The 15,737-nt window shown below is 38.6% G+C and overlaps 1 long non-coding RNA gene across 1 annotated transcript; it reads right to left on the bottom strand.

Annotated features, from left to right (window-relative positions):
• Positions 1-7,132: 7,132 nt before the first annotated feature.
• Positions 7,133-10,708, bottom strand: LOC131007058 (uncharacterized). The gene is made up of 4 exons (XR_009095878.1): positions 10,251-10,708; positions 10,127-10,161; positions 8,011-8,075; positions 7,133-7,425 (listed from the first exon to the last, which is right to left on the bottom strand). It is a non-coding gene; the product is annotated as an uncharacterized LOC131007058 (long non-coding RNA).
• Positions 10,709-15,737: the final 5,029 nt, after the last annotated feature.

Below are 15,737 nucleotides of genomic sequence, written 5' to 3'. Positions count from 1 at the left end.
TAAGTCAAAAATTAATTACGACTTCAAGTAAATAATAGAAATACTATTTCTATCGTATATAAATTAAATAACATGACTTTGCTAAGTCAGTTATAATCCGAAATAATAATTATTGACTGCTCAATAATCTTTTAAATCTCAAACGGATTCAAATAATAATAAGAATTTAGCACATCAAAACACATATATAACAATTAAATCACATCAGATAAATCAAATCAGTTTTATTATTAATGGATGCCGAACCCTAATTATTAAGTCTTTAATCAGTGATTAAAAACTGGGATATGACATACTATCCCCCTTAAAATAAATTTCGTCCCGAAATTTGTACCTCAGGAAATAATTCTGGGTATTTCTCCTTCATGCTAGACTCGAGTTCCCATGTCGCCTCTTCTTGATCATGGTGCTTCCAAAGGACTTTTACTAAGGGAATCGACTTATTCCTTAGTACTTGAACCTTCCGATCTAGAATAGATTCGGGTCTCTCTTCATAGCTCATATCTGGGCTTAGGATAACGTCGTCCCTTTGGATCACGTGTTTTGGATCATAAACATATTTTCTCAACTGCGACACATGAAACACATTATGCACATTCCCAAGGCTTGGCGGCAACGCCAGCCTGTAAGCTACCGGGCCCACCCTTTCTAGGATCTCATAGGGTCCTATAAAACGGGGTCTAAGCTTACCCTTTACGCCAAATCTTGTAATCCCTTTAGAGGGAGAAACCTTCAGAAAGACTTTATCCTCACACTCAAACTGCAAGTTGGTTCGTCGTTTGTCGGCATAAGACTTCTGTCTATCTTGGGCTTCTTTAATACGCTGTCGAATCTGACGGACGATCTCGATCATCTCGCCTACTGTATCTGGCCCCAAGATTCTTCTTTCGCCGACTTCATCCCAGTAAAGCGGCGATCTACATTTCTTCCCGTATAACGCCTCATAAGGTGCCATGGCGATAGTTGCTTGATAGCTGTTGTTGTAAGAAAATTCGATTAGTGGCAACACACGCTCCCAATCTTCTCCTCTATCTAGCACAACAGTCCTTAACATATCTTCTAGCGTTTGAATTGTTCTTTCGGACTGACCGTCGGTCTGCGGGTGGAAAGCTGTGCTGAAATTCAACCTTGTTCCCAATTCCTTCTGCAAGCTTATCCAGAATCTGGAGGTAAACTTAGGGGGGTGTATTCGTTGTGGATTTCCACAGACTTTAAAAAGTCCATGGAATTTAAATTCCATGGAATTCACGTAGATTCCAGACGACTTTCAAAGAATTGGTGGTTGGATTTCACCCCGATTTTCACTGATTTTCGAAGATTTTACGGGATAATTTTGGGATTGAATTCCATGAAACCAGCGCCCGCGGAGTCCCAGCACCCGCTGGAAACCCAGCGAGCGCTGGAAGTGTGGTACTGGCTGACCATAATAAGCTCTGCCTTAATTGTTTGGCTGAGTTTCGTTTGTCTCCAAGAGGATATTCCAGCGAGCGCCGGAATTGAATTTCATTGATTATGATTTAATTCATCCTATAGGATATTCTACAGCTAAAATGAGTGTTGATGCCTGCATGTTTAGTATATATCTGATCAGAAGAGGCAATCATCAAGCTACAGTGCTAAACTAGCTTTGTCAATCACTTTGTTAGTTATGATATTTAATTTATCACATAGGAAAAGAATTGAGTGCCAATGTGTTCGAAGCTTCGCGTCTCTGTCTCTGGTCACAAGAGACCTTCATCAAACTATATGCTAGACTAGCTTTTACGTTGTGTGAACTGGTCATACGAGAAACTCATTAAAAAGACCCCTTTTCTCGCTGGACACTCTCAACGATTGCTGAGTTCCAGCGCTCGCTGGCTTCTTGGCCGCGGGCGCTGGAACTCAACGCTCGCTTAAAACTTCATGAATTTCAATTCTCGTGGTTCTTGGCCGGATTTCGTCGTGTTTATTTTTTGGATGAAATCCATGAAAGTCATTCCGGATTTTAAATCAATGGAATAACGAATACACCTAGATTTGTATGGATTTTAAAAAGTCTTGAACGAATACACCCAGATTTATATGGACTTTTAAAAATCTTCAACGAATACACCCAGAATTCTGCAGACTTTTAAAAATCTTGAACTAATACACCCAGACTTTTAAAATCCATAGAAATCCATCAAATTCCACAACGAATACACCCCCCTTAGAGTCTCTGTCGGACGTGATTGTCTTCGGCACCCATGTAAACGCACGATCTCCTTGATGTAGAGTTGGGCTAACTTATCTGATCTATACGTGATAGGGATAGGCAGAAAGTGTGCGCTCTTCGTGAGTCTGTCAATAATGACCCATATTGCCGTGTTACCTCGTCTTGTTTTTGGCAATCCTGTAACAAAGTCCATTGCAATATCGTCCCACTTCCATTCTGGAATTTCCAAAGGTTGTAGCTCGCCGTAAGGTCGTTGGTGTAAAGCCTTTACTTGCTGGCAAACTAGACACTTTTCGACGAATAAAGCCACGTCTCGTTTCATTCCTTCCCACCAGAAATTCTCTTTTAGATCTTGATACATCTTAGTGCTTCCCGGGTGGGCGACATAAGGAGTGTCATGGGCTTCGCTCATGATCTTGTTCTTGAGTTCCTCGTCATGAGGGATGCATATTCTCTTCTCAAAGAAAATAGCATTATCGGCTTCTTCGTGGTAGTTCTTAAGATTTCCTTCTCTTATCTTAGCTCGTAATTTCTCCAATTTATCATCCTTCCTTTGAGCTTCAACCACCAATTTCCTCAAATTCGGTATAATCGCGACCACCCCCGCTATTGTAGCAGGTGGGTTTATCACCTCTAATTTCATCCTATCAAAATCTCGTATGAGCTCTTCTTCCTTTGTAAGGATGTATCCCAGTTTCAATGGGACCTTGCGGCTCAATGCGTCGGCTACTACATTGGCCTTCCTCGGGTGATAATTTATACCACAGTCATAATCTTTTACTAATTCGAGCCACCTTCGTTGTCTCATGTTGAGATCTTTTTGCTCGAAGAAGTACTTCAGACTTTTGTGATCGGTGTAAATCTCACACCTGACACCATATAGATGATGTCTCCAAATTTTTAGTGCGTGCACTACCGCCGCTAGTTCAAGATCATGGGTCGGATAATTCAATTTGTGTGGCCTAAGTTGCCGCGATGCATATGCAATCACTTTGCCTTCCTGCATTAAAACGCATCCTAGTCCGTTCTTTGATGCATCCGTGTAGACCACATACTCCTTGTCTGGTTCCGGAATTGTTAGCACTGGCGCTGTAGTTAGCTTTTCCTTGAGCAGCTGAAAACTTTCTTCACACTCGTTAGTCCATGTATATTTAATTCCCTTTCGGAGCAATTGCATCATCGGCCTTGCTATCTTGGAAAATCCCTCAATGAATCTTCGATAGTAGCCAGCCAATCCCAAGAAACTTCTGATCTCGTTTGGGGTAGTTGGCGACTTCCATCCTTGTACTGCTTCCACTTTGGCGTGGTCCACCTTAATACCTTCTGAAGACACAATATGTCCCAGAAATGTAACTTCTTTGAGCCAAAACTCACATTTGCTGAATTTGGCATAAAGGCGTTCATCCCTTAGCGTTTGTAACACAGTTCTCAGATGTTCCATATGTTCTTCTTCATTCTTGGAGTAGATGAGAATATCATCAATAAACACCAAGACGAACTTATCCAAATAGGAATGCAATACTCTGTTCATGAGGTCCATGAACACAGCTGGTGCATTTGTTAGTCCGAACGGCACAACTACGAACTCGTAGTGACCATATCTTGTTCGGAAAGCCGTTTTGGGTATATCTTCATGTCTAACCTTTAACTGATGATACCCAGACTTCAAATCGATTTTGGAGAAAACACTCGCGCCCTTGAGTTGGTCGAATAAATCATCAATTCTGGGCAATGGATACTTGTTCTTAAGCGTTAGCTTGTTCAGCTCTCGATAATCGATGCACAATCTCAAGGTTCCATCTTTCTTCTTGACAAATAGCACCGGCGCTCCCCATGGGGACACACTAGGCCTGATGAAGCCTAGGTCCAGCAACTCTTGTAACTGGATTTTCAACTCTTCCAATTCCTTCGGGCCCATTCTGTACGGTGCTTTTGATACCGGCGCCGCTCCTGGCTCTAGATCCATGGTGAATTCTACTTGTCTGTCAGGTGGTAATCCTGGCAAATTTTCTGGGAAAACATCTTGAAAATCCCGCACGATCTCTACATCTTCCATTATCTTTTCGGTCTCAATTCCCCCGTTCAGGTATACGAGAAAGGCTTGGCAGTCTTTCTTGTTCATCATCTTCCTTGCCTGTAAAGTTGAAATAGTGGGCACTCTGTTCCTCCTGCGTATTCCGTGGAAACTCAAAGCGTCCCTTCCTGGAAAGTTGAAAGCGATTCTCCGCTCTTGGTACAATATCGTGGCATAGTTCTCCGCTAGCCAGTCCATCCCCAGGATTATATCAACGTCCTCCATCGATATGACGTGCAAGTTGTTCGCTATGACCTTAAACGATCCTATGGTCAGTTCTAGGTTCAAGCAAGCATGTGTTACTACTGTCGTCCCTCCTATTGGTGAAGAAATTCTCAAGTCCTGATTAGTCTTTTCAGGTTGGAGCTTTAAAGTTTTTATGCATGCACTTGCAATAAAAGAATGCGAGGCACCTGTGTCAAACAGAAGTATAACAGGTGTGTCGAGTAATGTACCCATACCTGCCAAATTCCCTTGGTTGTTTCCTTGCTTATTCTTGTGCAAGGCATAGGCTCTTGCCTGTGGAATTTGCGGTGGACGCATCGCAGGTCGATGTTGTTGCTGTGGTGGTGGGTAGAGTAGTTGTTGGCCTTGAATAGCCCTGAGTGGTTGTACTTGGCTCGGCTGATTTGGCCCTCTCATTCCTCCTTGAGGTTTTCCTTGGCAGTCTCTGGCAAAATGGCCCTTCTGGCCACACTTAAAGCAGGTATTGCTGCCAGCCAAGCATATGCCGTGATGTGACTTGGAGCATTTGGGACACAAAGGTGCCCTGAGCTGGCCCTGATTGTTTCCAGCTGATCCTGGATTGACTGGTCGTCCTTGCCATTGCCCTTGTGGCATCATGTTTCCTTGCCATGGCCTCTTGTTATCTTGGTTGTTGTAGTAACCCCTATTATTGTTGTTGTTGCCATCCCATTTTCTCTTCCCACGATCGTTGTTTCCCGAAGCTTGAGTCTGGGTTGGGCGGTCTTCAGGCATGGCTGCTTCAACATCCAGGGCTCTGCTAAGTGCCTCAGAGTGGGTGAGATTACCATGACCAGCAAGCGCCATCTTGATCTCATGCCTAAGGCCTGAACGAAACTTCTCGGCCATCTTTTCATCAGTGTCGATCAGATGAGGGGCATAGCGAGACATGTCGCAGAAAGCGCGATCGTATTCCGTCACGGACATCTTGTTTTGTTTCAGATTGAAAAACTCCGTCTCTTTCTTCTTTCTGTAGCTCTTGGGAATGTATTTATCGTAGATCTCCGTCTTGAAGTCTTCCCAAGTCAGGTTTTCCAATTGTTCGAGGGTCATTGCCCTCTTCTTGGTTTCCCACCAAAAATCTGCCGACCCAGTTAGTTGGAATGCAACACAAGAGAGTCTCTCTTGGTCAGAACAGTAAAGAAAGTCGAAAATCCTTTCCATTGCTCTAATCCAGATTTCGGCATCAGTCGGGTTGCCGGTCCCGTTGAATGTTGGCGGGCTCTGTTTAAGAAAAAGTTCCTCAACCCTTCGTGGGGGTTCGTTTGCGGTTCCCACATTGTTTCTTGGGGCTCTTCTGGGAGGCATTCTGTGCTTCAAAGATAAAAGATCCTCAGTATATTCCTTACCTCAATTCATAACATATTCCTCTTGATTTAATCATGAAAGCATCATAACAAAACATCTAAATCCTTATTGATCACAAGAGGGTACTAGGACAACTCAACAATTGTAAGGCTCAATTCTTGAACGATATCAAAATAAAGTGGTGCAGAAAAATTTGTTGAGAAACTCAAACGAATAACCAGATGGTAGAAAGGAGTAACTACTAGGTCGAACAAAATGATCTAGAGTAAAAACTCATCTGGCTTTTCAATCGAAAGTTGAAACACATGGGTTTTCAACCCAAAATACGTCTACTGATATTTGGATCATGTGGACTGGCTAGGTCCAACATCATCACCTTCCAGTCACACGGGAGACATCATCCCGAACTTAGAAAGCCGTGGACAACTATTCATAATAATAAAACTCAAGTTCGTACTGGCAAACCAAAAGCTTAATTTAAAGTTCTATGTCCTATTGAACCCAAACCCCCATGTATAACATGTACACAAATATATACATATATATAGGCAAAGCATACTGTTCTTAAAATCTATCGTATACTAAAAGTCGATTCGGTGTTCCATCGCGTGTGAACATTTGAACGTAGAGACTATGCTCAAACCCTTGATGCAGCGTTTGCCTTGAATTCGTCTTGTATCATCATCCCGTGTTTTTCCTTCAACGCGTACATGTCTTTTCATTCCTCTTTGTAGTTCAAAAGAACCATTGTTTTCTTGTGGGAGCTGAAATGCTCTAAGTTCTCTTTCATTCTTCTACATCATCACTTTAAGAATCTAGATTGTAGAGATATCCTACTAATCCAGCAGTCTATGTTCTTTTAGAATAGTGATCATGCAACTTATAGCAATCTATGTTTTCTGGGGAAAGCATGTGTCAATTCTCTATCATTCTTCTCTTATCATAACATCACAACTGCAATGATATGCCATGAAAGGCAAAACATTCAACATTTCAATGAAAGGCAAAACATTCAACATTTCATCATAGCATGCTCTTTACATAAACATTTTCATGAAACAGTTTAGAATAATAACATCTTTAAAACATTGTAACTGCAGTTACCTTTTTCCTTGATTGAGCACGATGCAATGGAGTGTTGAGCGGTGTCGTATGATCCCACATATGTCAAGTGAATCAATCTAGACATGACTTTTTAGAAAATGGTTTCTAGGGCCAGAGCAAACGAACTGCTCTGATACCACTCTGTCACAGCCCACTATCCCAATGACGGGTTAACCGGGGTTATGACTTGTGTGAACAATAAGAAATGGAAATTTAAAAGGGATTTACTAAATAACCAACATTAATAACAACAAACTAGTGGTATATATATATATAACCACTTGGGTAATTAACAAATGAGCCAGCCATAACGACTAAACCCCAAATGAAAGTTAAACAAAATGAAGGAGTAATAAGTTCCACAATACGATAACAAATTCAGAGTGTTTGCAGCGGAAAAACGTGTGAGTTATGCATATGGAGATGCATACTCAAGGTTTCATTACATAAACATCAAAAGGGAAATCCGCTCAACACCGATCCATTCCATCGCCTGCTCAACCTGCACATTTAGAAATACATGCAGGGCTGAGTATAAAAATACTCAGTGACATAAGCCGAAAATACAACATGCATACATATATAAATTGAACTGCCATAACAGTAACACACAGGGGTTTTCATAAATGACCTGCGCTTACTAAAACATTTCGTTCATTTTCATAAAGGTGGATGCATCCCATTTTCAGTCTATATGATCCATATCTGTCCTTTCTATCACGCGCCGGGAAGGAGGCCTCCTTACCACGGACGCCAAGACCGGTCGCAAGCGACTCGCGATCTCCATGAGTGTACACGTTAACCCTAGCTAGCGACCTTTGTCTAGCATAGGATCCCAATTGGATTTCCTTTAAAGTTGGCGAACCAACACAGATAGGATACATATAAAAACATAAACATTTTGGCAGTCAATCATTTCATAAACATTTCAATTTCATAACATTTTCATTTTCATAAAGGGCATTAACATATAAGCATTTCATAAGAACTGAATAAATAGTCAAAACATATCATGCATATATATTCGCATATGAGGCCTACGTCACGCAGGGGATCTCTATATACGTAATAATAAAATAATGCCCACCTCAATTGTTCTTAAAGCTGGCGTGGAGTCGTTTCTTCTTCTGCTTCACTTTCTGTCGCCCGGACCTTCATTGATGAAGAGTCGATAAGTTCGTGAAGAAATTGTCATAAGACAAAGTCTAATTCTACGTGCCTAGGGTATCTTTTAAAGTTTTAGGGTTCTAGCAGCATCCATATTAATCTCGTTTCATTCAATCAATAAAATGTAATCACTTATCATGTAACTATCATATAGGTTCGAACCCAATTGTTCGAACATCAACATGTACATAATCCATAACTTCCTTCTACACCCGTCATTTAGTCAAGTACTCCATCAATTAAGAACAAGCTATATATTATTACCCTGAAAATTTAATCATTATAAATCATGCTTTCTCATACTTCGCACATTTTCATCACTTAAATAAATAAATCATTTATAAACATATGCTTAGCAATTTAATATCTCAATTAAATCCCAAGCTCATTTGATAAAGTAAATCATATACTTAATCATTCTATAACACAATTTCACATAAATAGTCTCAATATTTTTTTAAAAACATGAAGCCATTCTAATAGGACATTTTAATTCCATTATAATGGAATTACTCATAAAATAATTTAATCCTTTTTCTTTTAAAAGAAACCATATTTATAATATTCTATACATTTCATTTTTTTTATGTAAATAAATAAGAAATTCCATTATTCATTTATAAATAATAAAACATTTTAAAATCCATTGAGATGAAATAAAACATTTTAACCATTTAAAAAAAATCCATACTCGTAAGCTTTGAAAATAATTTTATCATATAATAAATGGGGCTTAATCCCAAAATATTTGCTTTAAAGTCCATTAATAATTTAAATAATAGAATGGACTTCATTTAGAATAAATAATCCCAACTTTAAATATTAAAATTTAAATCAAGAGATTTAAATTCACAAAAATAATTTAGTGAAAATTCAAACATTTTTTTTTTAAGAAATAAGGCCAAAATTCGTAGGCCTATATTTAAAACAATAGCCCAACCATTTAAATAAAATTAGCCCACACAACTAAAATAAAAACCCATCAATTAAGAACAAAAAGAGCCCAGCAGAATTAAAATAAAATCGGCCCACATAGAAATAAAAATCGGCCCACTCTCTTTTTTTTTAAAAAAATAAATTTCGGACCACATAAATTAAAACTCGGCCCAAACTAATTAAACTCGGCCCAAACTAATTAAAACTCGGACCAAACTAATTAAACTCGGCCCAAACTAAGCCCTACCTCTTTAAACACACCCACACACACAAACACACGCACACACACACACACGCTACGCCGCTCTCTCACTCTCACACCTCTTCTCTCTCTATCTCGCCGGAAAAACAGAGCCACGCTCCGCCTCCGCTGTGCGCTGTCGTCGCCGCTTGCTCGCCTCCTTCTCCGGCCCCTTGCTCGGAATAGGGCAGCAGAGGCTACCCCCACCGTCGCATCCATCTTCGCCGCCCACAACCACCGCCGGACTCACGGGGAAGAGCCGAGCGTCGCCGCTCCCGTCATCGTATCGCCACCGCCGAGGCCGCCTCCGGAAAGATAAGTTCTCTCTCCTTTATCTCTCTTTCCCTCCCCTGTTCTCCCTTCTCTTCTCTTTTTTTTTTTACACAGAAGCCCTAACCATCTCTCTCTCTACCCTCTTCTCTCTCGTTTTGGCAGGACAAGGGCTAGGCGGTTACCGCCGCGCCGTCGCCGGCCATGAGCAGCCGTCGGCTGCTCTCACCCCCATCACTCCGTTCTCGGACACACATCCAAGACAGAGTACAAGAACCCCCAAATTCAGTCCAGATTCACAAGTATAGCAAAGCTAGGGTTTTGTTTAGAAATCTGTTCTTTCATCATTCATTTATCATTTCCTTAGCAAAAATCAAACCTTGTAAATGTAATAGTTTAGAAAATATATAAACATGTGTGCGTGTGTATTATTCTGTTCTTCTTTTCTTAACAAAATCAATTCTTTGGAACCTTGTAACCGTAATAGTTAGGAAAATATAGTGATTATGCGTATGTGTGTATTTGTTGCTGCTTTGATGCTTGATTTAGAAATAACTAGAAAAAAATATAAAGAGAAATTTGGAGTAACCTCGATGTAGCTGGTATTTGGTGTCTAGCTGGAATCTGTGAATTATAATTCAAGCATAAGAACGTATAGCTTGGATCAGAATGTTAGAAAATGAAAATTAATGGAGTATTAAAGCAAGTTTTACCTCTTGAGGTTTACTGTAAGAGCTTTGAATGAAGTCAATCTCTTCTTTGGCTATTGAAGAACTAAGGAGGAATGGGAGGAATGTTGGCTGCTGATTTTGGTTAAATAAAAGTAAGTTGCATGTTGAGATGTTAAAGGTGTAGAAGATGGCCGGCAAAAGGAATGGGCTGATCTGGAGAAAGTGTAAAGAATCTCTTTATTTAGTGGAATGGTTGGCATATGATGAGTGTTTCCAACACCATCAATTTATTTAAGAGTAAGATGGATGTGGAAATGAAAAGTATGTGTAGGTGCTAGATGAATGTGATGAATAAAATCCTTATTCTGTATTTGTAATACTAATTTCGGGTTCCCATATAACGAAGCTTCGTTATAACTCTCTATAAATTACATATTTTATAACTCGTTTTATAAGTCGAAAATTAATTACGACTTCAAGTAAATAATAGAAATACTATTTCTATCGTATATAAATTAAATAACATGACTTTGCTAAGTCAGTTATAATCCGAAATAATAATTATTGACTGCTCAATAATCTTTTAAATCTCAAACGGATTCAAATAATAATAAGAATTTAGCACATCAAAACACATATATAACAATTAAATCACATCAGATAAATCAAATCAGTTTTATTATTAATGGATGCCGAACCCTAATTATTAAGTCTTTAATCAGTGATTAAAAACTGGGATATGACACTTCTTCAACTGACTTTGCCATTGATATTCTCGGTAGGGCTCTTACGTTTGTTCATGTTGGTGCCCTTATTCCATTAGGGCTCGTTTGATACACGGTATGAGATAAGTTGTGATGCGTTTGATTAAGGTATTTTTTACTATATGTCATATTAATATAATTTTTGATAGAATATATTAAAATATCTTGATTTCTAAGTTAATAAATTTGTGGGAGAAGAAATTAAGTTAATTACTTTTTTATGGATGATGTGATCGATAGTTCTTTGGGATATGAGGATTTTCTTGAGGGAAATTAAATTGTTGAAGTTTTACTCTCTTTTTTTTCATTTTGAATTATATGATATGTGATAATAGATGTTGGATTTTTTTATTTGGATTTGGATCATTCTATTCAGTTCTCTTCTTCGTTTATTCGGTCAAGTAATTATTGTCGTAAGAAAAAAAATAATTATTGGTATGAAAAAAATAATATTTTTAAATTATTACATTTGTTCACGATAATTGTTACTTTTATTCATGAAAAAAAATTCTTTTAATTATTTTGGTGAAGTAATTATTGTAGCAAGAAAAAGTAATTATTGATATGAATAAAAGTAATGTTATTTTTACTCATTAGAGCATCCACAATTGAGAGCCAAGGTGGGCTCTTCAATGTGGTCCCCGCCATTTAAGAGCTCACTCTCCACAATGGAAGAGCCGGAGAGCCCACCCCTTGGCTCTCTAATTTCTATTTTCATTTCCTATTTAATTTTGTTATTGTTTTTAATTAAAATTACCATTAAATTTAACAACTTAAAATTCATTAAATTAAAAATCAAACATTACATTAAATAAAAAAAATGAAAAATATAGAAACATTACATTAATTTCGATAAAATTAAATCTACGAACTATGGTTCGACGAGACCAAAGCGTGCCCATAGAGATGCTCGACTAAATCATCGCGGAGGCGAGCGTGCAGTTGACTGTCCTTCATATTTGCGCTTTGGGCCATAAAGGCAGCGAATTCTAATGGTGCTCCGGCATTGAACTGTGTTTGAGGAACGCTACATGATCCCTCACCACTGGCGTCGCCATCCTAAGCTGTTGCGCAAATATGATGCACGTAAACATGATACTACTCATATGCTCCTTCATCATCGATTATCATGTTGTGCAAATATGATGCACGTAAACATGATACTGCTCATATGCTCCTACTTCCATAAATGAGACGAACCTTTTATAATACCCCAACGAGCTTGAAGAACGCCTAAAGCTCATTCCACATATGACGAATACCTCCTTGCAGCTTCTTGCATCAGTTTGAACCTCTGCTTCTTCGTTGCTCGGAAATGTGAAGCTTTTGACAAATACCGGCCAGTCCGGATAGATGCCATCAGTTAAGTAGTAGCCTTTAGTGTGGTGGGATCGAATTGTTGGCGACGAAGTACACCGCTGCTTCATTGCCTGATAGGGCGTCATTGAACAACGTGGACTGGTTGAGAACATTGATGTCGTTATTTGAGCCAGCGACTCCGAAGAAGGCGTGCCAGATCCACAGATCTTGTGAAGCAACAACCTCTAGTATAATAGTGGGCTCGCCCTGATCCCCTCGAGTGTAAGCGCCATGCCAAGACATTGGACAATTGTTCCAAGCCCACTGCATGCAGTCTAGGCTCCCCAGCATTCTCGGGAACCCATGTTTAGCCTCGTGCATTGCAATGAGTCGTTCGATGTCGGCAGTGGTTGCCTCCTCAAATATACGCCGCTAAAAATATGAACAATGACTTCACAAAATTTCTTCAAGCACGCCGACGTCGTCGTTTATCCTATACGGAGATACTCGTTACAACAATCAGTAGCAGTACTGTACGCCAGTTGCCGAATCACTGATGTGCACTTCTGGATCGGTGAAAAGCCAAAGCGGCCACAAGCATCAGGACGTTATTGGAAGTAAGGATCGACTTCTAGCGCATTCACAATGAGTAAAAATAATGCTCGACTCATGCAAAAACGACGTCGGGAGCAAAATGATCCCAATAAAGGCGGTCGCCACATCACAGAGAATAACTTTATGCTTCTTTTTCATTAGAGGAAGAGGATCGAATCGATAAGAACTCGCCACTTGCATGAAAATCACAGCAAGACTCATAAAAAATATTTCGGGATTTTCCATTGGATCGGGAAAAAGGAGGAAGTTGTGGGTTTGGAACTTCTTCGTCAGATAAAGAATTGGTGGAAAAACGGTTTGAAGAATTGTTGGATGATGACATTTTTTTGTAGGATGAAAGGATTAGAGAAAAGTGAATGAAGAATTGAATGGAGAAGTGAATGGGATTGAGCTATATATAGAGGAAAATTAAAAGAATAAAAAAAAGGGAAAACAGCCGTTGAACGGGTGCCTCCCTCAACGGTCAAATTCAAACGGTAAAATCGGCAGAAAATTTTTATTTATTTTTTAATTATTTATTATTATTATTATTATTATTATTATTATTATTATTATTATTATTATTATTATTATTATTATTAAATCGACACTTTTTATCTGATTGGGCGGCGCACAACACGCGCCCAACCACCATCACGTTTGAGCCCGGAGTGCAGCATCGGGGTTGGCTCGCAAGCCAAGGGTGCGGCAACAGGGGCGGGCGCGGAAAATGGGGGCTCAAGCCAATTTCCGAGCCCCCATTGCTGATGCTCTTATAACTTGTACTTTTAGCTATTTGGTCAAATAAGCATTGCCGTAAGAAAAAGTAACTATTGATATCATGAAAGATAATGTTTCAAAAATATTACATTTCTGCATGCCGATAATTACTTTTCATCATAATAATAATTACTTTGAAATAACATAGAAATAAATAAAATATTGAAGAAAAAAAATCAAGTAATCATTCAAGTCTTTATTGTCATAAGAAAAAGTAACTGTTAATATAATGAAAGGCAATATTTCAAAAAATATTAACTTTATTCATGTCAATAACTTTTCATCATAATAAAAATTACTTTGAAATAATGCAGAAAAAAGAAAAATAAAAAAAATAATTATTAATATGAAGAAAGTAATGTTTATTTTACTCATTATAACTTCTATTTTTAACTATTTGGTCAAATAATCATTATTGTAAAAAAAATATCCATTATCGTAAGAAAAAAAAATCATTGATATTAAGAAATGTAATGTTTCGAAACATTATATTTCTTCAGGTAGATTATTACTTTTCATCAAACAATAATTTCTTTTCAAAATTGTATCCAGTTCGCCTAGCCTGCCTACCTAGCTCGTGCCCAACCAGCATCCAACCCGACCCGACCAGCGCCCGAACCGTCTTTTTCATATATTTGAGTGTACAGAAGACCAACTCATCTTTTATACGTGAGTAACTAATATTTATGATTTTTTAAGTAGCTAAATTTTAATTCAATTATTTAAGAATATGTAATGTAACTTCTACATTCTTTGCGTTATTATAATTAATTAAATGCATATGAATTAAAAATATACACCATATTTTATAAATACGAACCATAGTACAATAATAATTTATAGGGAAAAGGTGCATATACACCCCTCTAGGTATAGCCCTTATAGCGTATACCTCTCCTTACTCATTGTGTGTGCAATTAAACCCTCGAACTCAGAAAAACAGATTAAATAAGTCCCTCATCCTAAACGGCGTCTTCTCACCGTTAGTCATCCCATTTTTATTTTTATTTTTTAATTTAGTGTTATGGAGAATAACAGCAGATCAACTGAATTTCAACTTCCAGAAGAAATCATTCAATGCATACAATCTCGTCTGCGTCCAAGAGATGCTGCTCGATCCACTCTCCTATCCAGATCATGGCACCGCGCATGGTGACGCGCCCCAACCTCTGTTTCAAGCAATCCGAGTTCAAAAATTGCGTGGTTGAGTTTGCGCGATTCACGAAGAAGATTATGCAGAGGTACGAAGATCTGAACCTAAAGATTAAGAGTTTCAAGTTGATCATGATGAAGGAATATGATGAAGACCATTCGTTGCTGACTAGAGAATTGATTTTGAAAGCGATCAAATTGGGGGCCACTAATCTTCGGCTTCATATTCCAAGTAGGTGATGCTTTGTTCTACCAGATGAGGTGCTTGAATCAGAAACCCTAGCTAGATTATTTGTTCAAGGCCTCACGATTGATCTCCAAAAGAGGAATAAAGTGGTAATATTTCCAAATCTTAAATCCCTTCGTTTATGCTGCACGACTGTAAAAGGTGATTTAATTAGGGATTTGATTTCGAGATGCCTATCCATTGAGAGATTAACATTGAATTACACCACCACCACCACCATTGAGGGATTAACAAATTGTTGGGAAATTAGTTCCCCATCCAAACTTGGTAGAAGCAAGAAATAAGAATAAAACTAGACACAATTTAACAACACAAGAATTTAACGTGGTTCGGCCAAACTGCCTACGTCCACGGACCCACACCAATATATTAGAGAATCTCAAAAGGAGGAGTACAACATAAAATACCACTCTGTATTTTATCTGCCTAAACCAAGACTATATCTCAACTCACTTTTGTCACTCGTGTATAACTTCTACTCAGAAGCTATCCTCACACAAGATTTCTCTCTCTCTAATATCACACATTTTCTCTGGTGTTGTTCTGGAGGTATTTGGTATGCTGCTGAAGAGGTTTATTTATAGGGAAATGATGTGGTAGGTGGGAGGTGGTTGCACGCCAACTTTGAGAATTGAGGTAGCAAAGTTGGAATTGGGAGGTGCCCCTTTTTGACTAACAATCTCCCACTTGAAG

This window comes from Salvia miltiorrhiza, chromosome 1, assembly GCF_028751815.1.
Source record: "Salvia miltiorrhiza cultivar Shanhuang (shh) chromosome 1, IMPLAD_Smil_shh, whole genome shotgun sequence".
Lineage (NCBI taxonomy): Eukaryota > Viridiplantae > Streptophyta > Magnoliopsida > Lamiales > Lamiaceae > Salvia > Salvia miltiorrhiza.
The sequence above is the reverse complement of the archived record's forward strand: the minus strand, read 5'-3'. Positions and strand labels throughout refer to the sequence as shown.